Consider the following 21,778-nt stretch of genomic DNA (forward strand, 5'->3'; position numbering starts at 1 on the left):
GCTGGCGAAGGGTTCACCCAAGGGTGGGGCTGGCCCCCGCTGCCAAAGGAGAGGGGGGTGAAAGGTGGGAGGGGGGCCGCCCTGACTGGGAAACACCTCTGAGGGTCTTCGTAGCAACTCTGGCCACCTCTCTTTTGGGCTGCCCCTGTGGGTCACCACACGACGTGCCTCAGAATCACCTTTTCTCCTTTTATTTTCGCTTGGAGCTCCCGACCCTGACTTTGCCTTACCAGTCCCCTTTGGAGTCATTCACAATGGAGACATATTTTGTGCCTCAGAAGACCCTGCACCCTCCACAGCAAAACCTGGGAGTGCCAGTTCTGTTTATGGTCTTCCTTCCTCAGGCTCTTACTGTCCAGAAGGTGAAAACTAGGGTTGCCAGCTTTGGGTTGGGAAATTCCCTGGAGATTTGGGGGCTGAGGAAGGGAGGGACCACCCTGGGGTATAATGCCATAGAGTCTACTCTCCAGAGCAGCCATTTCCTCCAGCGGAACTGACCCCTGTCAACTAGAGATCAGTTGTAATTCTGGGAGATCTTCAGGCTCCTCCTGGAGGTTGGCAACCCTAACCCACCCGCCCATTTCCCTGTGTAATCTTAAATTCTGGTGTTATGAGAAAGGCAAATGAAAAAAAATATTTCTCCAAATCATGCCTAATTTTATAAACCTCAGTCACAACTAGGGTTGCCAACCTCCAGCTACTAGCTGGAGATCTCCTGCTATTGGAACTGATCTCCAGGCAAAGGAACTGATCTCAGTTCACCTGGAGAAAATGGCCACTTTGGAAGGTGGACTCTATGGCATTATGCCCCCACTGAAGTCCACCCCAACCCCCACCCTCCTCAGGCTCCACTCCCAAAATCTCTTGGTATTTCCCAGCCTGGAGCTGGCAACCATATTCATGCACCTCCAGGGGTTTTCCCTGGCTTTCCTCCAATCTTTCTGAAACCTGCTTTGCTCTGAAGTTTTGGGAACGATCGCTGTAAACCCAGAATGGCTGCTGTGTGTGAAGAAAAAAAAAAGATTTTTGGCTCACGCAGCAGCCATTTCCACTATCCCCAAAGCAGCTATTTTCTCCTCCCCCCTGCCACTGTCTTTTTATTTTTGTTTTTAAATGGCACTAGAATATCATTATATTGATATACCCTGGTAACAATATGTGTAACAGCTTCTCTGAATTCCCAGACTTCATTTAAAAAAAATATCTCTAGCCATTTTCAATGCAGATGTATAAGGGGAAAGGCATATTTCAACAACAGAAGGGACTAGACTTACTTTTAAAGAAAATGAAACCTGGGAATTCAAAGAACTGGAGAGCCAGTGTGGTGTCGTGGTTAAGAGTGTTGGCTAGTATCTGGGAGACCCAGGTTCAAATCCCCACTTGTGCCATGGAAGATCTCTGGGTGGCCTTGGGCAAGTCACGCCCGCTTAGCCTAACCTACCTCACAGGGTTGTTGTGAGGATTAAATGGTGGAGAGGCGATTGATGTAAACTTCCTTGGGTCTCCTTTGGGGACAAAAGGCGGGGTAAAAACAAATTCAATGAATAAACCAACAAACCTGTTATGTCTGTTATTCTTATGGTATTTTGATACAATGATAGCTTAAGTGCTTATTTTTAAAAAATTGAAAGAGCCTAGTGGCCCTGAGGGGGGGACTGATGGCTGCTGGGGGTCAAAGGTAGGGAAATCAGAAGGAGATGTGCTGTGTGGAAGCCCGGTTGTCAAGCGCCCTTGCAACCTAGAAACTGCACACGTTTGTCTCCATGTGGAAACCACCGTTTCTCGATCTCCCACCCATAAAATCAGATTAAACAAACTAGTAGAAAATCACTGAGATTGAACACACATGAACACATGACTCTGCCTTATACTGAACCAGACCCTCGGTCCATCAAAGTCAGTATTGTCTACTCAGACCGGCAGCGGCTCTCCAGGGTCTCAGGCAGAGGTCTTTCACATCACCTACTTGCCTAGTTCCTTGAACTGGAGATGCCACTGGAGATTGAACCTGGGACCTTCTGCATGCCAAGCAGATGCTCTACCACCGAGCCATGGCCCTTCCCCAAAATATTTTCTCCTGAGTCAACAGAGAATACACATGAAGCTGCCCTATACTGAACCCTTGGTCCACCAAAGTCAGTATTGTCTTCTCAGACTGGCAGTGGCTCTCCAGGGTCTGAGGCAGAGGCCTTTCACATCACCTACTTGCCTGGTCCCTTTAACTGGAGATGCCAGGGATTGAACCTGGGCCCCTCTGCATGCCAAGCAGATGCTCTACCACTGAGCCACAGCCCCTCCAATTGTGTGTATTAAGCACTTTGAGTACTGTGAAAATGGGCATCCGTGTACCCTGATGGGTGTTTTGGCACTTGTGATTTTCTCTGGTATCTCTTTGGAGTTTCCACACATGTATGTGTTTTCTGAGAAGACTTGAAAGTGTACGAGAGCCAGCCTGCCATAGCATGAATCTAGCATTAGCCGAAAAACCCCCAAACATGTGTTTTGTTTATTTATCAAAAACAATTAAATGCACATTTTTCTCTTGAGAATCTCAGGATTCAAGGTAAGGGCAACGCACAACCAATGTCATTTAATTTTCTGGAAGCGCCTTGCATTTGCATTGGCAAGTGATCTTGTGAGGGGATAACTTTTACATCACGGGAGTAAAACCAACAGAGGGTTCCCCAGCGAACAACTTCCACATGTTCGTAAAAAGTGGAGCGCCGTTTTAGTGGACTTCACTCTCCATCCAGAGTTTGCAGCGGAACTGAGGAGTTGTGTCCACACCATCTCTGCGTCCAGCCCCTCCTTTTCACGGCCAGCTCTGAAGATTAAAAAAAAAAAAACCAGGGCAGGAGCCCCTTTGCGAGCCCTCCTCCTTTCCCCCCAGCCTGTCTTGGCCGCCACTCTCGACGATCTGGCTGGAAGTCGGATCCATATTTACAGGCAATCTGTCTGCACCCATCTGTTGAAGTTGTCACTCTTCCTTTAGAACTTATTGGCTTTTCCTTTCCTGTAGACAGGAGACTCAGGTGCCTAAATACCCCCAAACCCATCTGACTTGTAGGCACCAGCCAAGCCCTTCAGACCTGTTTCACCCGTGAATGAAGCTCAGCTTCTACCAGAAGGGCTAGTAGCACTTCCTACTGCATCCACATACACACATACGAGATGCCCAGCTCTGCTTTAAATGGGAAGCAGCTAGGCAATGAGTATTTAAAGGAGGGAGGAGAAAAGCCTCTTCCCCTAGTGTGGTGTAATGGTTAAGAGTGGTGGTTTGGAGTGGTGGACTCTGATCTGGAGAACCGGGTTTGATTCCCCACTCCTCCACATGAGCAGCGGAGGCTAATCTGGTGAACTGGGTTGGTTTCCCCACTCCTACACCTAAAGCCAGTTGGGTGACCTTGGGCTAGAGAAGGTGATTGTAACCCAGTTTGGTTCTACCTTAAGTGGTAGAGAAAGTCAGCATATAAAAACCAATTCTTCTTCTTCTTCTTCTTCTTCTTCTTCTTCTTCTTCTTCTTCTTCTTCTTGCCATTATTAAAAACAGATTTGGCTCCCCTTAATTATCCTGTGCCCTGACTTGTAGGGTTGCCAAGTCCCTCTTCGCCACTGGCGGGAGGTTTTTGGGGGTGGAGTCTGAGGAGGGCCGGGTTTGGGGAGGGGGCGGACTTCAATGCCATAGAGTTCAATTGCCAAAGTGGCCGTTTTTCCAAGTGAACTGATCTCTGTCAGCTGGAGATCAGTTGTAATAGCAGGAGATCTCCAGCTAGTACCTGGGGGTTGGCAACCCTACCGATTTGGATGGCCCGACCAGTCCGATCTTGTGAGATCTCAGAAGCTAAGCAGGATCGGCCATGGTTAGTGCTTGGATGGGAGACGACTACCAAGGCAGGCCAGGGTGGCTACTGTTACCACACCCCCACAAACACGTGAACATTCATTCAGATTAACCTGGGGGATTAGCTTGCATGTTTGTGCAGGGTGCGACAAACAGGAATCTTTTACCTAAAGAGGCGGCCGTGAGTAGCAAGTCTTCAGAAGGAAAAGGATGACAAAGGTCTGATTTAAAAGGAATACAGAGTTTATTGGGGGACTTCTTAAGCAACTACTAGCGGTACTAAATCAAAGCACACATTCCTTATCCTAATTAATAGAGCAATTAATAGAGGTTTTTAAGAAGAGGCTAGATGGCCATCTGACAGCAATGCTGATTCTATGACTTTAGGCAGTTCATGAGAGGGAGGGCACCTTGGCCATCTTCTGGGCATAGAGTAAGGGTCACGGGATGTGTGTGGGAGAAGGTAGTTGTGAATTTCCTGCATTGTGCAGGGGGTTAGACTAGATGACCCTGGTGGTCCCTTCCAGCTCTATGATTCTATGATTCTAACTAACAAACCATCAGCAGAGCTACTCCAGTTTGGAGCAGGAATTAATCTTGGAGATAAAGGTGTACATGTGTGGAAAATGGGGAATAGTGGTTTGGAAAATAAAGGGGGGAATAGATCAAGCAGGAGAGCAAAGATTTCCTGTCCTATTCTGTGAAGTAGACTCCTTTGAAACGTGGTGCTGGAGGAGTGTTACGGATACCTTGGACTGCCAAAAAAACAAATCAGTGTGTTCTAGATCAAATCAAGCCTGAACTGACCGTAGAAGCTCAAATGGCTAAACTGAGGCTATCGTATTTTGGTCACATTATGAGAAGGCAAAAGTCACTAGAAAAGATGATCATGCTAGAAAAAGTTGAGGGCAGCAGGAAAAGAGGAAGACCCAACAAGAGATGGATGGACTCCATAAAGGAAGCCACGGACCTCAATTTGCAAGACCTGAGCAAGGCTGTCAAAGATAGGACATTTTGGAGGACGTTGATTCATAGGGTCGCCATGAGTCGGAAGCGACTTGATGGCACTTAACACACACACATTCTGTGAAGAAATCAGATGGGAGAAGGAGGGATCCAGGTGCATTTTGGGAGTCTCTCTGTGGCAGTTCAGTTGGTATCCAAGATCAGACTCTCTCCTGGCTCTAAAAGCCAGGCTAGTTTTGCAGTTTGAGGCCCTGAGGGTGAAATGGGTTCTTTTCCAGAAACAAAAGATTACGACAGAGGATAAAAGGACTACTTCAGAGTTGGGCAACTAATCAGGAGAAATCTGTAGAACTGACTAAACGCCACCAGGGAAGAGCAGTTTTTGATTGTATTATAATTAAGTATTACAAAAGCTGGAGATATTAAGGTGAGTCATGTATGGGGCAGGAGCTTCTGGGAAAAGGGGAAGCTTTGAATTGGAGGCTCCAGACTGCCACAGGGCGCTTAAGGTCCAAATGGGGTTAATGGTCAGTGATTGTATATCATCTAAAAGACAATAAAGGGGAGAGCCATCTTTGTCTTCTTGCCTGGCTTGGCTTAATTGCCTTCATCCTGTTGGCACGCACGCCTGACTTCTCCCAAAAAGGCTTCCATTGGAGGCATTTGCTGTGGTTGTTGTCCCAGGATGCTCTGCTGTGTTCGCCTTTGCAAGGTTCCCTGTGAGACACAAAACACGGCAGCGCTCCCCACGTTTGGTGTGTGCCTCCTGAGACTTGCTCACAGTGTTACGCTGGCAGCACATCCATTCAGGCTGGGAGGGAGGGTGTGCAGATGAAAGGGGGGGCTGGCAATGCTATGTAGGGGCAGACAATGGCAGAACACCTCTGTTTGTCGCTTACCTTGACCTGGATGGCCCAGGCTAGCCCAAACTTGTCTGATCTCAGAAGCTAAGCAGGGTTGGCCCTGGTTAGTACCTGGATGGGAGACCACCAAGGATGTCCATGGTTGCTATGCAAAGGTAGGCAATGGCAAACCACCCTTGTTTGTCTCTTGGCTTGACCTGGATGGCCCCGGTTAACCTGATCTTGTCAGACTTAAGCAGGTTCAGCCCTGGCTGGTACTTGGATGGGAGACCACTAATGAAGTCTAGGGTTGTTATGCAGAGGCAGGCAATGGCAAACCACTTCTATTTGCCTTGAAAACCCTACGGGGTCACCGTTAAGTCAGCTGTGACTTGGCAGCACTTTCCATTACCACCAGTTGTCTGGTGCCCTTGTGGTATCTCAGTATACCTGAATGTATTCCTAACTAATTATGGGGAGGGGGCCGTTCATTACTCCGTGGGTCTTGGCTGCAAAGCGTCTTCCTTGTTTTTTGTGAGAGTCATATCCGAATGGTGTGATTATGACCACAGAAGCGACAAAGAGTCACTGCAGATCTGCATGTTGTTGATACTTGGTGTGGCCACATCCCTGCAGTGGGATGAAGCAGCTGGGTATGTTTAGCCTGGCGAGGAGAAGACTGAGAGGGGATATGCTAACCATCTTCAAGTACTTGAAGGGCTGTCATAGAGAGGAGGGTGCCGAGCTGTTTTCTGTTGCCCCAGAAGGTCGGACCAGAACCAACTGCTGAAATTAAATCAAAAGAGTTTCCATCTAGACATTAGGAAGAATTTTCTAACAGTTACAGCGGTTCCTCAGTGGAACAGGCAGGCTTCCTCGGGAGGTGGCGAGCTCTCCTTCCCTGGAGGTTTCTAAGCAGAGGCTAGATGACCATCTGTCAGCAATGCTGATTCTGTGACCTTAGGCAGTTCATGAGAGGGAGGGCACCTTGGCCATGTTCTGGGCATGGAGTATGGGGTCACTGTGTGTGTGTGTGTGTGGGGGGGGGGGATGGCAGTTGCAACTGATCTCCAGGTCTATGCTATTACAGCTGATCTCCAGGTCTATGGGCATTATTTATCCTCCTATGTCAGGATAAAAATTATTTTAAAATATTGTTAAAACAGCACAATGGCATAAGCTCTCCTTCCCTGGAGGTTTTTAAGCAGAGGCTGGATGGCCATCTGTCAGCAATGCTGATTCTATGACCTTAGGCAGATCATGGAGGGCATCTTGGCCATCTTCTGGGCATGGAGTAGGGGGTCACTGGGGGTGTGGTGGGGGGAGGTAGTTGTGAACTTCCTGCATTGTGCAGGGGGTTGGACTAGATGACCCTGGTGGTCCCTTCCAACTCTATGATTCTATATCCTAGGTTGATATACTGTAACCACATGCCAGACGTGTTTCAGCCTGTTTTACCTAGCTGATATTTGCACACACATTTTGTATGGGAGACATATACAGCCCAGTAGAACACCTTGTAGACAATCTAACCAGATGTTTGTATAATTGGACATGTACTATACAACCTATATACATGCCTGGTCTGATATATAATTGTCTGTATATGTTTATATATCTGTAAATATGTGGGTATGTTTTACATGGGTATCAACTGACCACTGAGGAAGACCAAACAGGACGAAACGCGTCTGGCATATGGCTACAGTATGTGCCGTCAAGTCGCTTCCAACTCATGGTGACCCTATGAATCAATGTCCTCCAAAACGTCCTATTGTTGACAGCCTTGCGCAGGTCTTGCAAACTGAGGGCCGTGGCTTCCTTTTATTGAGTCCATCCATCTCTTGTTGGGTCTTCCTCTTTTCCTGCTGCCCTCAGCTTTTCCTACCGTGATTGTCTTCTCCAGTGACTCTTGTCTTCTCATAATGTGAACAAAATAACAACCTTAGGATATGCCATTGTGCTGTTTTAACAATATTTTAAAATAATTTTTATCCTGACATAGCGCCTTCAATAAATTATATTTTCTTTATCTATTTTATTTATCCCACCTAACCTTGGGTACCCAGCTTCTGTTTTTCAGGTTGGGTCTCATTCCCTTTTCTTTGTTCCTTCATTATTTATACTCCTACATTTTGTGGATGAAAATAGAGATGCTGTTGGGTTGCTTTAGAGCAGCTGATACCACCAGATCTGCCATGAGGTGTCCAAAGGTTCTGATCTGTCCTCTCAATATCCTTCTGCAGACCATAAACAGGAAAGTATTCTGCAAGGTTGTGAGATTAGGCTAAAACTGCAATTGTTGAATCCATAAAAATTCTCTTTTGTTATTGTTTATGAGGCATTGGGTTTTGACTTTTGGATGGGGAGCCAGCCTAGGTCGAAATTTTCCAGTGTTACACATCCAATATGCAGTTTTCATTTGATGATTGGGGTTCGTCTGTCCGTCCCTACGATCGGCATCCAAATCACACACACTTCCGACTCCAGGCCTCCGACTTCAATCAGCTTTCCCCTTTTTTAGCCCTCTTTCCTGGCGTCTCCCTTTGCCAATCGCGCCCGTTCTGGTCCTTGGCCCTGGAAACCCTCTACGGCACAGCCTCTTTTCTGCCACCGGTTGTCTTACCTATGAAGTGGCTAGATAATGACTACTGGAGGGGGGGGAAAGCAAAAACAGGGTGGGGTGTGTGTATATTGGGGCGGGGGTGGCGAAGCTCAGGAGGGATGCAGGTGGCATTGGAGCTGGCACAGTGGCGGCTAATCAGGTTTGCCAGCGCCATCTGTCAGAATGTGAGCATCTGGGATTCAAGGTGACCCTGTCACCCTTGGTTAGAATTATGAGTTTGGCATCTGTATTAAACCACAACCAGTCGCAGATGCAGCGAGGATGCCCAGCCAGGGACAAGCACCGCTTGCGAGCAATATCTCAGCTGGGCGAGTTGATAAATGGAACTAATTTGATCTTAATAATTCACTGATTCACGACTGCCAAAGGTTCCTCTCTTACCTCTTTTCATACGTTCAGCCTGTCTCCCCCCCCCTTCTCCCCGCGTGACCGAACGGCGGCTCCAGATTTTTTGGAGGAGCGCGGCGCGCTTTGCTCATCCCTCCCAGCACAGATGGTGTTTCTCTTGTGCTTTGTGAGATGTTTGTTGCCTGCCTCCCTCCCCCCCCTGCGCACTGATGTTTTTTCTGCGTGTGTGTTTAGACGGAGGGGGGACGATGAGGCGGCAGCAGGTGCGTCAATGTAGTGTTTGCACCTGGGTGAGCTGCTGGTAGAGGAGAGGGAGCCCGGCCGCCTTTGTCGCAGAGAAGCTGGAAAGAGACTTTTAATTGCATGGTGGTCAGTTCCCTCGATGTCCCTGGGTAGCCCTGGCGGAGAGCGAGGGAAGGTGCGCCACTGCGCATGCCCCCCCTCCCCTAGTGGACTTAACAAAGACGGTTCGGGCCCAGACGAATCCCAGTGGGTGCACCGTTAAGGAATGCTTTAACACAGCTCATATGGGGCTGTATCCTCCTCCCAATATTGTGGGTGGTCTTTCCCCATCTCAAAATTAAGGCAACTTCATCCTAAAATAAAAATAAAATAATCAAGCAGCCTCTTGGTGTCCCGAAACCTCTCTACAATTGGTCTTAGCTCCACTGCTAGAAGAACGGGGTAGGATTAATCTATGGGTTGTTTCAAAGCATATATATATATATATATATATATATATATATATATATATATATATATATATATATATATATATCCTTTTCTCACTGCACTTAAATGTACATCTACTACAATCAATCAGGAGATATATTCCATAATTTATTTATTTTTTAAATGCATGTCCTTTTTGGTTGAGGAACCTGCAAAACAGCAACCTATGATAAAAATGGTAATTTTGAAAAATATTTATTGATTTTATTGAAACCTTTCCAGCCTGTTTTTGGGAGAATGGGCTTTTACGTTGAAAATTCTGCACTTATTGAACACATGAACACATGAAGCTGCCTTATACTGAGTCAGACCCTTGGTCCATCAAAGTCAGTATTGTCTACTCGGACTGGCAGCGGCTTTCCAGGGTCTCAGGCAGAGGTCTTTCACATCACCTACTTGCCTAGTTCCTTGAACTGGAGATGCCGGGGACTGAACCTGGGACCTTCTGCATGCCAAGGAGAGGCTCTGCCACTGAGCCACGGCCCCTCCCTAAATATTGAGAGGGTAGGGTCCAGAGCTTTGGACCTATTACCCTGGGTTCTGCTGTCACGGTTGGCAAGACATATACCACACTGAAGGAATGCAGAATGGTATGGTATAGCCCGATATCATCAGATCTTGGAAGCTAAGCAGGGTTGGCACTCTGTTTCGAAAACAGAGCTTAGCTCTGCCTCTTCCCACATTAACTGTGGATGGGAGTGGCCACAGCCACCCCTCCAGTTCCCGTTTCAAACTGGATCAAAGTAGGGTTTCTTTTTTAATCCAAAGGGTAAAAGCCCCAGGAAGTCCACAAGTTGTACTCGGAATGAGCACGAGGTCACGAGGATGCTCCCATTTAATTTAGGGTGGGGCTTCCTGCTTTCTGTGTGGAAGCCAGAAGGTGGCTTTTTATGAGACCATAAGAGGGAAAACAATAACCACTGCATAATATAGAAGAAGAGGAAGAGGAGGAGGCGGAGTTGGTTTTTATATGCCGACTTTCTCTACCACTTACAAGAGAATCAAACCGGCTTACAATCGCCTTCCCTTCCCATCCCCACAACAAACACCCTGTGAGGTAGGTGGGGCCGAGAGAGCTCTAAGAGAGCTGAGACTAGCCCAAGGTCACCCAGCTGGCTTCACGTGTAGGAGCAGGGAAACAAATCCAGTTCACCAGATTAGGCTCCGCCACTCATGTGGAGGAGTGGGGAATCAAACCTGGTTCTCCAGATCAGAGTCCACTGCTCCAAACCACCGCCCTTAACCACTACACTACACTGACTCTCCAAAATTGAACAAAATAGCATTCAAATAATAACTGCTGCATACTAGTTCTGGAAGTCAGCCGTGTTGGTTTGCAGTCAAAGAGCTAGATTTTAGTCCAGGAGCACCTTACAGACTAACAAGATTTTTGGGGAATAAGAATTTGAGAGTTAAAGCTCCCTTTGTCAATGTATACTTCTTTTTTGGGCCGTCAACTCACAGCTGACTTATGGCGACGCCATAGGGTTTTCAAGGCAAGAAATGTCCAGAGGTGATTTGCCATTGCCTGCCTCTGTGTAGCAACCCTGGCCTTCCTCGGTGGTCTCTGACCCTGCTTAGCACCCAAGATCTGATGAGGTTAGCATATCCTCAGCCATCCAGGTCAGGGCAAGAGACAGAACACAGTTGGTTTGCCATTGCCTGCCTCTGCATAATAACCCTGAACTTCCTTGGTGGCCTCCCATCCAAACACTGACCAGGGCCAACCTTGCTTAGCAGCTGAGATCTGACGAGATCAGGCTAGCCTGGGCCATCCACATCAGGGCCAATATGCACACTCTTTGTTCACAAAGTGACTACTGGCCATGCAATTCTTTGTATAACTAAAGGTAAAGGTCCCCTGCGCAAGCACCAGGTCATTCCTGACCCATGGGGTGACGTCACATCCCGAAGTTTCCAAGGCAGACTTTGTTTGCAGGGTGGTTTGCTGCTGCCTTCCCCAGTCATCTTCCCTTTACCCCCAGCAAGCTGGGTACTCATATTACCGACCTCGGAAGGATGGACGGCTGAGTCAACCTTGAGCCGGCTACCTGAAACCAACTTCCGTCAGGCTCAAACTTTGCATAACTACACAGAGATAAAAGAGCCTTTCTTCCTCTGCATCTCTAGAATGTCTTTCTTGCCTTCTGATTAGGAATACTAATCTCTTGTCAATGTTCATGCTCATTAACTTATCCCATAGAAGGTTTCTTGGGATGGAATCAAATGCTCCCTTAAGGTCCAGAACGGCTGAGTATAACTTGGTGTTGGTTTTCCTAGCGTACTTATTAGCTAGACATGGGCCTAGTATCTTATGTTCTGCCATCCAAGCTAAGAGTTTATTCAATAGATGTTTGGCGTAGAGTTTCCCTACAACCCAGAGGAGACTGATGGGTCTAAAGTTAGCTGGAATCGTATAGTCTCCCTTTTTATGTATGGGTACCAATATTGCTTTAGTCCATGCCTCTGGCATAATGCCAGTTCTATCCACCCAAGTATTCCTAATCAGAAGGTTGTATACCAACACAAGTTGTCAAGTCAAGTGCACACCGCTGGGCAAGCTATCCCCTAAAATCAATATCAATAAAGGAGTTGAGCAGGGTTGCATCTTGGCCCCTACTCTTATGCGTTATGAGAAGTTGACGGCCATTGTCCCAAACTCAGCTCCGTACATACTCCTCTGTTACGGAGGGGCTGTGGCTCAGTCTGTAGAGCATCTGCCTGGCATGCAGGCGGTCCCAGGTTTGATCACCGGCATCTCCAGTTAAAGGGACCAGGCAAGTAGGTGATGTGAAAGACCTCCACCTGAGACCCTGGAGAGTCACTGCCGGTCTGAGTAGACAATACTGACGTTGAAGGACCAATGGTCTGATTCAGTATAAGGCAGCTTCATGTGTTCATGTGTACTTTACGCTGACGACGCTGTGCTATTGTCGTGTTCAAGGTCTGGCTTAAAGAGAGTACTAAACCGGTGCCTTGAGTATTGTACTGCAAATGGTCTGGTGTGGGCTTTCTTGCCTCCCCTGGTTTATTATGTCCTTCTGCTAGGGTTGCCAGGTCCGGTGGGAGATTTTTTTTTTTTGGGGGGGGGGGGGAGCCTGAAGAGGGAAGGGTTTGGGGAGGGGAGGGACTTCAATGCCATAGAGTTCAATTGCCAAAGCGGCCCTTTTTCTCCAGGTGACCAGATCTCTATCGGCTGGAGATCAGTTGAATTAGCAGGAGATCTCCTGCTACTACCTGGCAGTTGGCAACCCTACCTTCTGCATCCACGCTTTGCTTTGCTGGCCTCCCTTGACAAGAAGGCACAGATTGGCCTGGCGAGAGGGGTGCTGTAGCTGCTTGCCGCTTCTCTGGGTATGCCCACTAGGGGATGCCATTGGACAGGACTTCGGGCGGCAGCCTGACTCCTCCGCTGGCGCATGGCTGGCGCATGGCTCGCCACAGAATCTCATGGACTGTCATTTGCTCAGCTCAAAGGGAGCGATGAGGGATGAGCGGACAGATCGTTTAACCCTGTGCTCACCACCCATCAACGGCCGCTGGTTTAACCCCCGTCACACAAAAGGCAGTAGGCCACAAGTGCAGAGCAAGGGTGAATCAGATGCTCCAGGACCTGCCAGTTTCAAGGAACTCAAAGGGCTCTAGCAAACCCCACAGAAGCTTAGCAGTCACACAAAACTGATTGCACACTTCCCCTTAGATTTCTGCAATGAAAAGGTTTGGTGTTTTTTTTAATATGAAAGGTGTGAATTTAGAGGTGGATCATGGCCTATCTGGACTCAGCCCAGTCTTTGCTGAACTGTTTTTACTTTCATTTCCCCCCCCCCTGCCTTTCAGATGGCTAAACTAGTGTGGTATACTAGGTAGAGTGTCAGACTAAGGTCTGGGAGACCCAGGTTCGAATCCCCACTCTGCCATGGAAGCTCACTGGGTGACTTTGGGCCAGTCACGCACTCTCAGCCTAAGCTACTTCACAGGGTTGTTATGAGGATAAAATGGAGGCGAGGAGAACAGTGTTAGCAGCTTTGGGTTTCCATTGAGGAGGGAAATAAAGGTAAAGATAGTCCCCTGTGCAAGCACTGGGTCATTCCTGACCCATGGGATGACGTCACATCCTGACGTTTCCTAGGCAGACTTTGTTTTACGGGGTGGTTTGCCCGTGCCTTCCCCAGTCATCTTCCCTTTACCCCCAGCACGCTGGGTGCTCATTTTACCGACCTCGGAAGGATGGAAGGCTGAGTCAACCGACTTCTGTCAGGATCGAACTCAGGACGTGAGCTGAACCTTTGACTGCAATACTACAACTTACCACTCTGTGCCACAGGGCTCTTATTGGGGAGAAAGGCAGGCAATAAATGAAGAAAATAATAACAAAAATAAATCAGTACATTTGCTATAGTAGTAAAGGATGCAGTAGTCTGCAGCCAATATGTATTGGTCATATACATGATTTTACTTGGAGAAAACGAAGGCATTTAGAAGAAGAAGAAGAAGAAAAAGAAGAAGAAGAGCTGGTTTTTATATGCCGACTTTCTCTACCACTTAAGGGAGACTCAAACCAGCTTACAATCACCTTCCCCTCCCCACAAGAGACACCCTGTGAGGTAGGTGGGGCTGAGAGAGCTGTGACTAGCCCAAGGTCACCCAGCAGGCTTTGTGTGTAGGAGTGGGGAAACAAATCCAGTTCACAGATTAGCCTCCACCACTCGTGGAGGAGCGGGGAATCGAACCCAGTTCTCCAGATCAGACTCCACCTCTCCAAACCACCGCTCTTAACCACTACACAACGCTGGCTCTCTTTTTACACTTTTTTACACTTTTAAATTTCATAAATTTGCCAAGTGCTACAACTTTATATGCTTTTATGTGATAGAGCGAACATTTTTTGCTATTGAACAGTATGTTTAGGTCTGATAAAGCATCTCGTGTATTTGAATTTTCTTCAAATTTTGTTTTTTTTGCTGGGCAGGGCAAGATATAAATTTAATAAAACATACATAAATAAAATGCTCAAAAAGAAGGGGGAAAACTCTGTTTCCCATGGCTGGAGATTTTTCAGAACTGTTTCGTACCTGTGGTCCATCAGAGGGGCTGGCAAGCCAAGTATGTGGAGAGGGATAGGATCTCTCAGAGCTGGGGGTTTGCACCCAATGGCGAAAGGACTCTTCCACACATTGGTTATGGGGTTTTCCACATGAGTTGTTTGCCCTGGCTTGGATGCTATGGGCAAGCATCCCCCCATTACACTTCCCCACAGCTCTGAGGTACTTTCCTGCCTCTCCCAGCTCCCTCATCTTTCCTGCAGTCTTTCAAAAAACTGCTTTACTGCGATCTTTTTGGAACGATAGTTCCAAAGTCAGGGGGGTTGTCTTCTAGATGGGGAAGTCTGACCCACGTCCCCGTCCCGCCCACACTGGCGCCATTTTCCATAGGCTGCTGTCCTCTGTGGTAGCCGTTCCCTGCACCCTGGGCCACCCGGCAGGCTTTTTAATAAAAAAATAATAACAACTGACAACAAAATAATGCTAAATTGTGTGAATTCTGCGCTAAAGCAAAACTCCAAATTTAGTGCCAAGGAAAGCGGGGATTCTTTGATGGTGCCATTGTTCACGGCAGCTGTTGTAGCGAAGAACTAAGCAGCGGATCCAAGTCCCTGGTTCCGAGCTGGTCTCCAGGACGAAAGTGTCAAGCGGCCTCGGGCAAGACAGCTTCAGCTCAACTTGCAGCCCGACCGACTTTACAAGGTCGTTGTAAGGATCTCTGCACAATGTACGTGAAGCACCGTGGGCATCTGAAAGCACTACGTAAGCACGAAGCCATGGTTATTTATTATTTCCACTGTGCATAATTGTTACCAGGATGCATCATTTGTTCATTTAGAAAGTTGAGTTCTGCGGCCAGTGTGGTATTCCGCGGCTTTTCTGCATGCCTGCAAACTAGGGGCAGACCTCAGTCCTGGACGCCGTTCATCCGGGCGATGGGAAGCCGAGCCGGCAGGTCCAAAGTGGCGGCCTGGGCTCTTAGGATCAATAGCTGGGGGGTGGGTGTTCTCATGCCGAGTGATTCCCGTGCTTCTCTCTTCCGCTAGATGAGTTAGAAAACCCACAACTGCATCCTGGACTTGTGACAAAGATGTGTGGAATTTTGGCGAGAAAAGCCGGGAACCCAAGAACTCCCAGCTCTAGTTTGTCTGGACCTTGTTACTCCACCACCTCTCATCCTTGCACGCTGCATTTCAAGGCCATCACAAACATGCCTCTGGCCACTGAGAGCCAGCGTGGTGTAGTGGTTAAGAACGGTGGTTTGGAGTAGCGGACGCTAATCTGGAGAACCGGGTTTGATCCCCCACTCCTCCACATGAGCGGCAGACTCTAAGCTGGAGAAGTGAGTTCAATTCCATGCTCTTCTACATGAGCAACAGACGCTAATCTGGAGAACTGGGTTTGATGGCCATCTGTCAGCAGTGCTGATTCTATGACCTTAGGCAGCTCGTGAGAGGGAGGGCACCTTGGCCATCTTCTGGGCATGGAGTAGGGGTCACTGGGTGTGTGTGGGGGAGATAGTTGTGAATTTCCTCAGTGTGCAGGGGGTTGGACTAGATGACCCTGGTGGTCCCTTCCAACTCTTATGATTCTATGATTCCCCACTCCTCCACTTGAGCGGTGGACGCTAATCTGGTAAACCGGGTTGGTTTCCCCACTCCTACACGTGAAGCCAGCTGGGTGACCTTGGGCTAGTCACAGCTTTCTTACAGCTCTCTCAGCCCCACCTACTTTACAGGGTTTCTGTTGTGGGGAGGGGAAAGGAAAGATGATTGTAAGCCGGTTTGAGTCTCCCTTAAGTGGTAGAGAAAGTCGGCATATAAAAACCAACTCTTCTTCTTCTTCTCCTCCTCCTCCTCCTCCTCCTCCTCCCCCCCCCATTGCAGGTAGTCCAGGGGAAGCAGAGAAGCCTGGGTTCAAGCTCCAGTCTTCTTGGGAGGTCTTGGGCCGCTCTGGGTTTTGGCCTCAAGAAGGGTAGCTAAAGAGAAACTCCCAGAAGGGGAGGGGAGTCAAATTGGCAGCTCAAAATGAATGCTTATGGATAATTGCAAATAACCCGGCACTGTTCAATAAAACATCTTCTCCAGCAACAAAGGAACTTCGCCTTCCATCACAATGTCTTTTATTTTAAACAGACAAAATATGAATACAAAACCAAGGACAAACAATAAGCCTTGAGACAAATATAGTGTTTTTAAAGGAGATTCCCCAAAAGATGAAGAGTATCCAGCAATCACAGTCCCTCTCATGACTCCACAGCCCAGGTCAATTCTTGTCAGGGTCTTCTGTATTTCTTATCCCAGGGTTATCAGATTCAAGAAGAGAAATACCCTGGAGTCAGAAGGTTCCCCAGTCTGGGAGAAAGTGTGGTGCACTGCTCTCGTAAGGGTCTGAGTAGCTTTTCTTGAGCAGGTCCTTAAATTAAAAGCAGCCACTGGAGTATGCTTGCAGGAGCAGAGGAAGGAGAGGTGAAGAGGGAAAGTTTACCTTGAAGCTCCACCCTCAGAAGGTGCCTGGTTCAATCCCCGGCATATCCAGTTAAAGGGACTAGGCAAGTAGGTGATGGGAAAGACCTCCGCCCGAGACCCTGGGGAGCCGCTGCCGGTCTGAGTAGACAAGACTGACTTTGATGGACCAAGGGTCTGACTCAGTGTAAGGCAGCTTCATATACAGTATGTCATATATGTCTCCCCACACTTCCAAGATATCCCACCAATTGCATCCATCATTATTTAGGGCTGCATTTGATTAAAACAGTCCTGCAGTGTGATTTTAAATTTTGGTTTTATGTATTTTATGTGATCTATATTATATATTTTATTTTTATTGTAAGCACCCTTGAGCTCGGAAAAGGAAGAAAGACGGCTAATAAATGTTTTAAACAAATAAAATAGAGCTGCAAGGGCAGGAAATGGAAAGATCTGGGAGAGCCAGGTTCGAATCCCCCTCTCTGACACAGAAGCTCACTGGGTGCCTTTGGGTCAGTTGCATATTTTCAGCCTCTCCTACCTCACAGGGTTGTTGTGAGGATAAAACAGAATGATGTAAGCAAGCCACTTTGGGTCCTTACTGGGGAGAAAGGCGGGGTATAAATCAGGTCAACAATCAGTGTGAATCAATACTCAATTTGTCTTTTGAAGAAGAGAGACCAAAATTTGCTCGACGGTTCATTGTCAGTGCCCTGACCTGGAAGGCCCTGGTCCGATCTCATTAGATCTCGGAAGCTAAGCAGGGTTGCCCCTGGTTAGCAGAAGAAGAAGAAGAGTTGGTTTTTATATGCCGACTTTCTCTACCACTTAAGGAAGAATCAAACCGGCTTACAATCCCCTTCCTCTTCCCCTCCCCACAACAGACACCCTGTGAGGTCGGTGGGGCTGAGAGAGTGTGACTACCCCAAGGTCACCCATCTGGCTTCATGTGGAGGAGTGGGGAAACCAACCCAGTCCTCCAGATCAGAGTCCACCACTCAGTCTCAGATGGGAGACTGCCGAGGAAGTCTAAGGTCCCAATGCAGAGGCAGGCAATGGCCAACCACCTCTGTTTGTCTCTTGCCTTGACCTGGATGGCCCAGGCTAGCCTGATCTCATCAGATTTGGGAGGGTAAGCAGGGTCGGCCCTGATTAGTACTTGGATGGGAGACCACTGAGGAAGTCTAAGGTCACAGTGCAGAGGCAGGCAATGGCCAACCACCTGCTTGTCTCTGGCCTCACCTGGATGATCCAAGCTAGCCCAATCTCGTCAGACCTTGGAAGCTAAGCAGAGTCGGCCCTGGTTAGTACTTGGATGGGGGAGACCACCACGGAAGTCCAAGGTTGCTATGCAGAGGCAGGCAATGGCAAACCTCCTCTGTTTGTCTCTGCCCTGACCTGGATGGCTAGCTCAATCTCATCAGATTTCAGATCTGATCACCTCTGACAATCTCTTTTCTTGAAAACTCTACGGGGTCACCGTAAGCCAGCTGCAACTTGACAGCACTTCCCCCCACCACCACCACCATAACCGTCAGGATATCCTTCAACCTGTTGGCCCATCTGTGGCCTGTGCCAAGCGAAAGCCAGGCGGAGCTTCATTGCTGCAGTCGCCCGGCGGCTTAGAGGCGCTCCAAAACGGAGCAGAGCCTTGCTACCGAGCACCCCCAGCGAGACATCAGAGGAAGGTCAAGATCTGTGACAACCCAAAATGTCCCCTGGCTAGCGAGGGAGGGCAGCCCAAATTCACGAACCTGGCTTTGAAACCCTTGAGCAAGAAGCCGTGAGAAAATGGAGTCGGGACGAGCACCTGAGATGCTCAGCTTTTTGCTGGGCAGAGCACCACACAGCTCACGACCCCAAAGCCCCTGACTTTACCCGGCTGCCCCCTGTTGTAAACCTGTCTTCAATGACCCCCGTTTGGGTCCAGAAGGGTTCCTCGGATTTGTTCACTTGCCTCTCATCTCTGAGGCAGAAGAAGAAGAGTTGGTTTTTATATGCAGACTTTCTCTACCACTTAAGGCAGAATCAAACCGGCTTATAATCACTTTTCCCTTCCCCTCCCCACAACAGACACCCTGGGAGGTAGGTGGGGCTGAGAGAGCTGTGCCTAGCCCATGGTCACCCAGCTGGCTTCACGTGTAGGAGCGGGGAAACAAATCTAGTTCTCCAGATTCGCCTCCACCACTCTTGTGGAGGAGTGGGGAATCAAACCTGGTTCTCCAGACCAGACTCCACCGCTCCAAACCACCGCTCTTAACCACTGTACCACGCTGGCTCTCACTGCAACAAGAGGCCCGGCTTCCTTTGGAACCGCCTCGAAGAGCCCAAGTGGACGGCTGCTGAAGGCCGTGGTCGCAGGACTTGGCAGGGTGACATCCTTGCTAACAGCGGCCGCCCACCCCCGCCGGTGGCAGAGGAAGGCGGGCTGTGCCGTCCCCCAGTCTGCATACTGTGGTCGGAGGGGAGATTATTCCTCCTAATAGCCTGCAGTTTGGGAAGGTTTTGAAACAATAATAAGTAGGCGTAATGGTTTCCATACCTCATTCCTGGGCAGGCCGGGAGCAAAATCCGGTTTTAATTAAAGAAAGGGAGAGGAGAAAGAGAAAGTTGGGGCGGGAGAGAGAGGAGAGGAGAGAGGGAACAGCTCCGCGGCTGCAAACGGCTTGCAAGGGGGCTGGGAGAGGTTGCCCGTCGCTCCCCTACCTCTGGCTCCAGCGTGCTTTCTAGGCTCTTGGGGATGGGACTCGGGGATGCGAGGGGGCTCCTGCTCCTGGCAGCCCCATTGCGGCTGTGGTGGCCCCCCTCCTTGCATTTCCCCCTGCTCTGTGTGTCTTCCGCATCTGCTGGAAGAAGCAGGACCTTGCGGCCTAAGTCTGGCATAGGAGACGTCCACCCGGTCGCTCAGCTGTGCCCTTTCAGATCCTCAGGTGCCGCTTCTCCAGCACACACAGAAAACCACCACGTCAGGACAGAAGGTCAGATGAGGCACCCTTCACCCTGAGAAGCTAGGTTTCCACATGGCAGTGACTGTTCCCTTCTGGAAGAGCACGTTGTGCACTCGCAGTCGGAAGAGACACGCTCCAAACACAGGGCCCCGCTGCCACCGCCTCACATGGCTGCGCTTCATGGGCAGATGCAGAAGGAGAGGAGGGAACCCAGAAATGGCCAAAATGAACCGTCGCATTTAAAGCTGCAGGAGGCAGAGAACGGTTGGAAATGCTCCCAGATGAAAAACTCCTTGGAAGTAAAGAACTAACAGACCAGGGACAGGCTGTGGCTCAGCTCAGTCCTTGTGCTGCTGTTTTTGTACCCATAGGCCAGTCTGTACGAAGTGAACCATTCAAGATCCTGATCCTCCACTTGCTGCCTGAATTGATACCATCCAGTCTCGGCACCCTACTGCCTGATTCTCCTGTATGTGAAGTTGCCAACAGGCCTGAACAAAAATGTGTTATCCCTTTAAAGGACAGTTGTTATTTACCTCCAGGCCATGAAAGAACTTTCACTGCCTGTCACAATCAATATATCTAATTCTCAACATGGCCAAATCTGTGGATACTTAAATCCAGAGACGGGAGCCATGAAGAGGCAAGATAGATCTTTTGACAAACCTGAGAAAAGTCCCGGGTCTGCCGTAGAATCTGAAATCTTTTTTTAAAAATGGTGGTGTTAACTCCCCCAAATAATAGAAGTAACTGTGCCTTTAAGAAAGGAATGCCCTCTGAGATCTCAGTAGACACTGCATGGGTTGCTAGGGAACCACAACAATATTGCCAGCCTTCAAACCTTGGTTTCTGCCAGTAAAAGGGAGGGGGGGCTTTCCAGGGGTATTTGGGCTCACTGGTCTACCCCTGTTCCCCTCCCTCCTGCCCTGGAGGAATGGATTTTCAGGGCCAGGGCCAGTGGCAAATACCAAGCCACTCGCTATCATCCAACCTGTGCAATTCACTTGGGTGTGGCAGTGGCTACCAGATGACTTGATGCCATGCAACCCACCTAGGCCCAGCAGCAGCCTCCACCCACCTCATGCGACTTGACCTAGGGGTGGCCACCATACAACTCACTTGCTGCTTGCCCAACTTTTTCAACGTGTCCAGCCTTTTCCCAGGGAGAGGCTGCCGGGGGGAGAAAGGAGGGAAAGCTGAGAGCCAGTGTGGTGTAGTGGTTAAAGTGTCAAACTAGGATCTGGGAGACCCAAGTTCAAATCCCCTCTCTGCCATAGAAGCCTGCTGGGTGACCTTGGGGCAGTATTTGTCTCTCAGCCTGACCTAACTCATAGGGTTGTTGTGAGGGCAACATGGAGCAGAGGAAACCCATGTAAGTTGCTTTGGGCACCCACTGGGGGGAAAAGTGGGGTATACATTAAGTAAGTAAAGCTGAAGACTATGGTGGGGGGCAATGAAAGAAAGGATGGTTGGTGAATGTTAAAGAAATATGGAAGCAGGGAAAGGGGAGACGATATGGGGACTGCCAGAAGGAGGGAAAGAGGAGTCTGAAGAGGAGAAGACTGAGAGGGGACATGAGAACCATCTTCAAGTACGTGAAGGGCTGTCATAGAGAGGAGGGTGCCGAGTTGTTTTCTGTTGCCCCAGAAGGTCGGACCAGAACCAACATGTTGAAATTAAATCGAAAGAGTTTCCATCTAGACATTAGGAAGAACTTTCTGACAGTTAGAGCGGTTCCTCGGTGGAACAGGCTTCCTCAGGAGGTGGTGGGCTCTCCTTCCCTGGAGGTTTTTAAGCCATCTGTCAGCAATGCTGATTCTGTGACCTTAGGCAGATCATGAGAGGGAGGAGGGCATCTTGGCCATCATCTGGGCATGGAGTAGGGGTCACTGGGTGTGTGTGTGTGGGAGGTAGTTGTGAATTTCCTGCATTGTGCAGGGGGTTGGACTAGATGAGCGTGGTGGT

Source organism: Euleptes europaea, chromosome 1, assembly GCF_029931775.1.
Source record: "Euleptes europaea isolate rEulEur1 chromosome 1, rEulEur1.hap1, whole genome shotgun sequence".
NCBI classification, from domain to species: Eukaryota; Metazoa; Chordata; class Lepidosauria; order Squamata; family Sphaerodactylidae; genus Euleptes; species Euleptes europaea.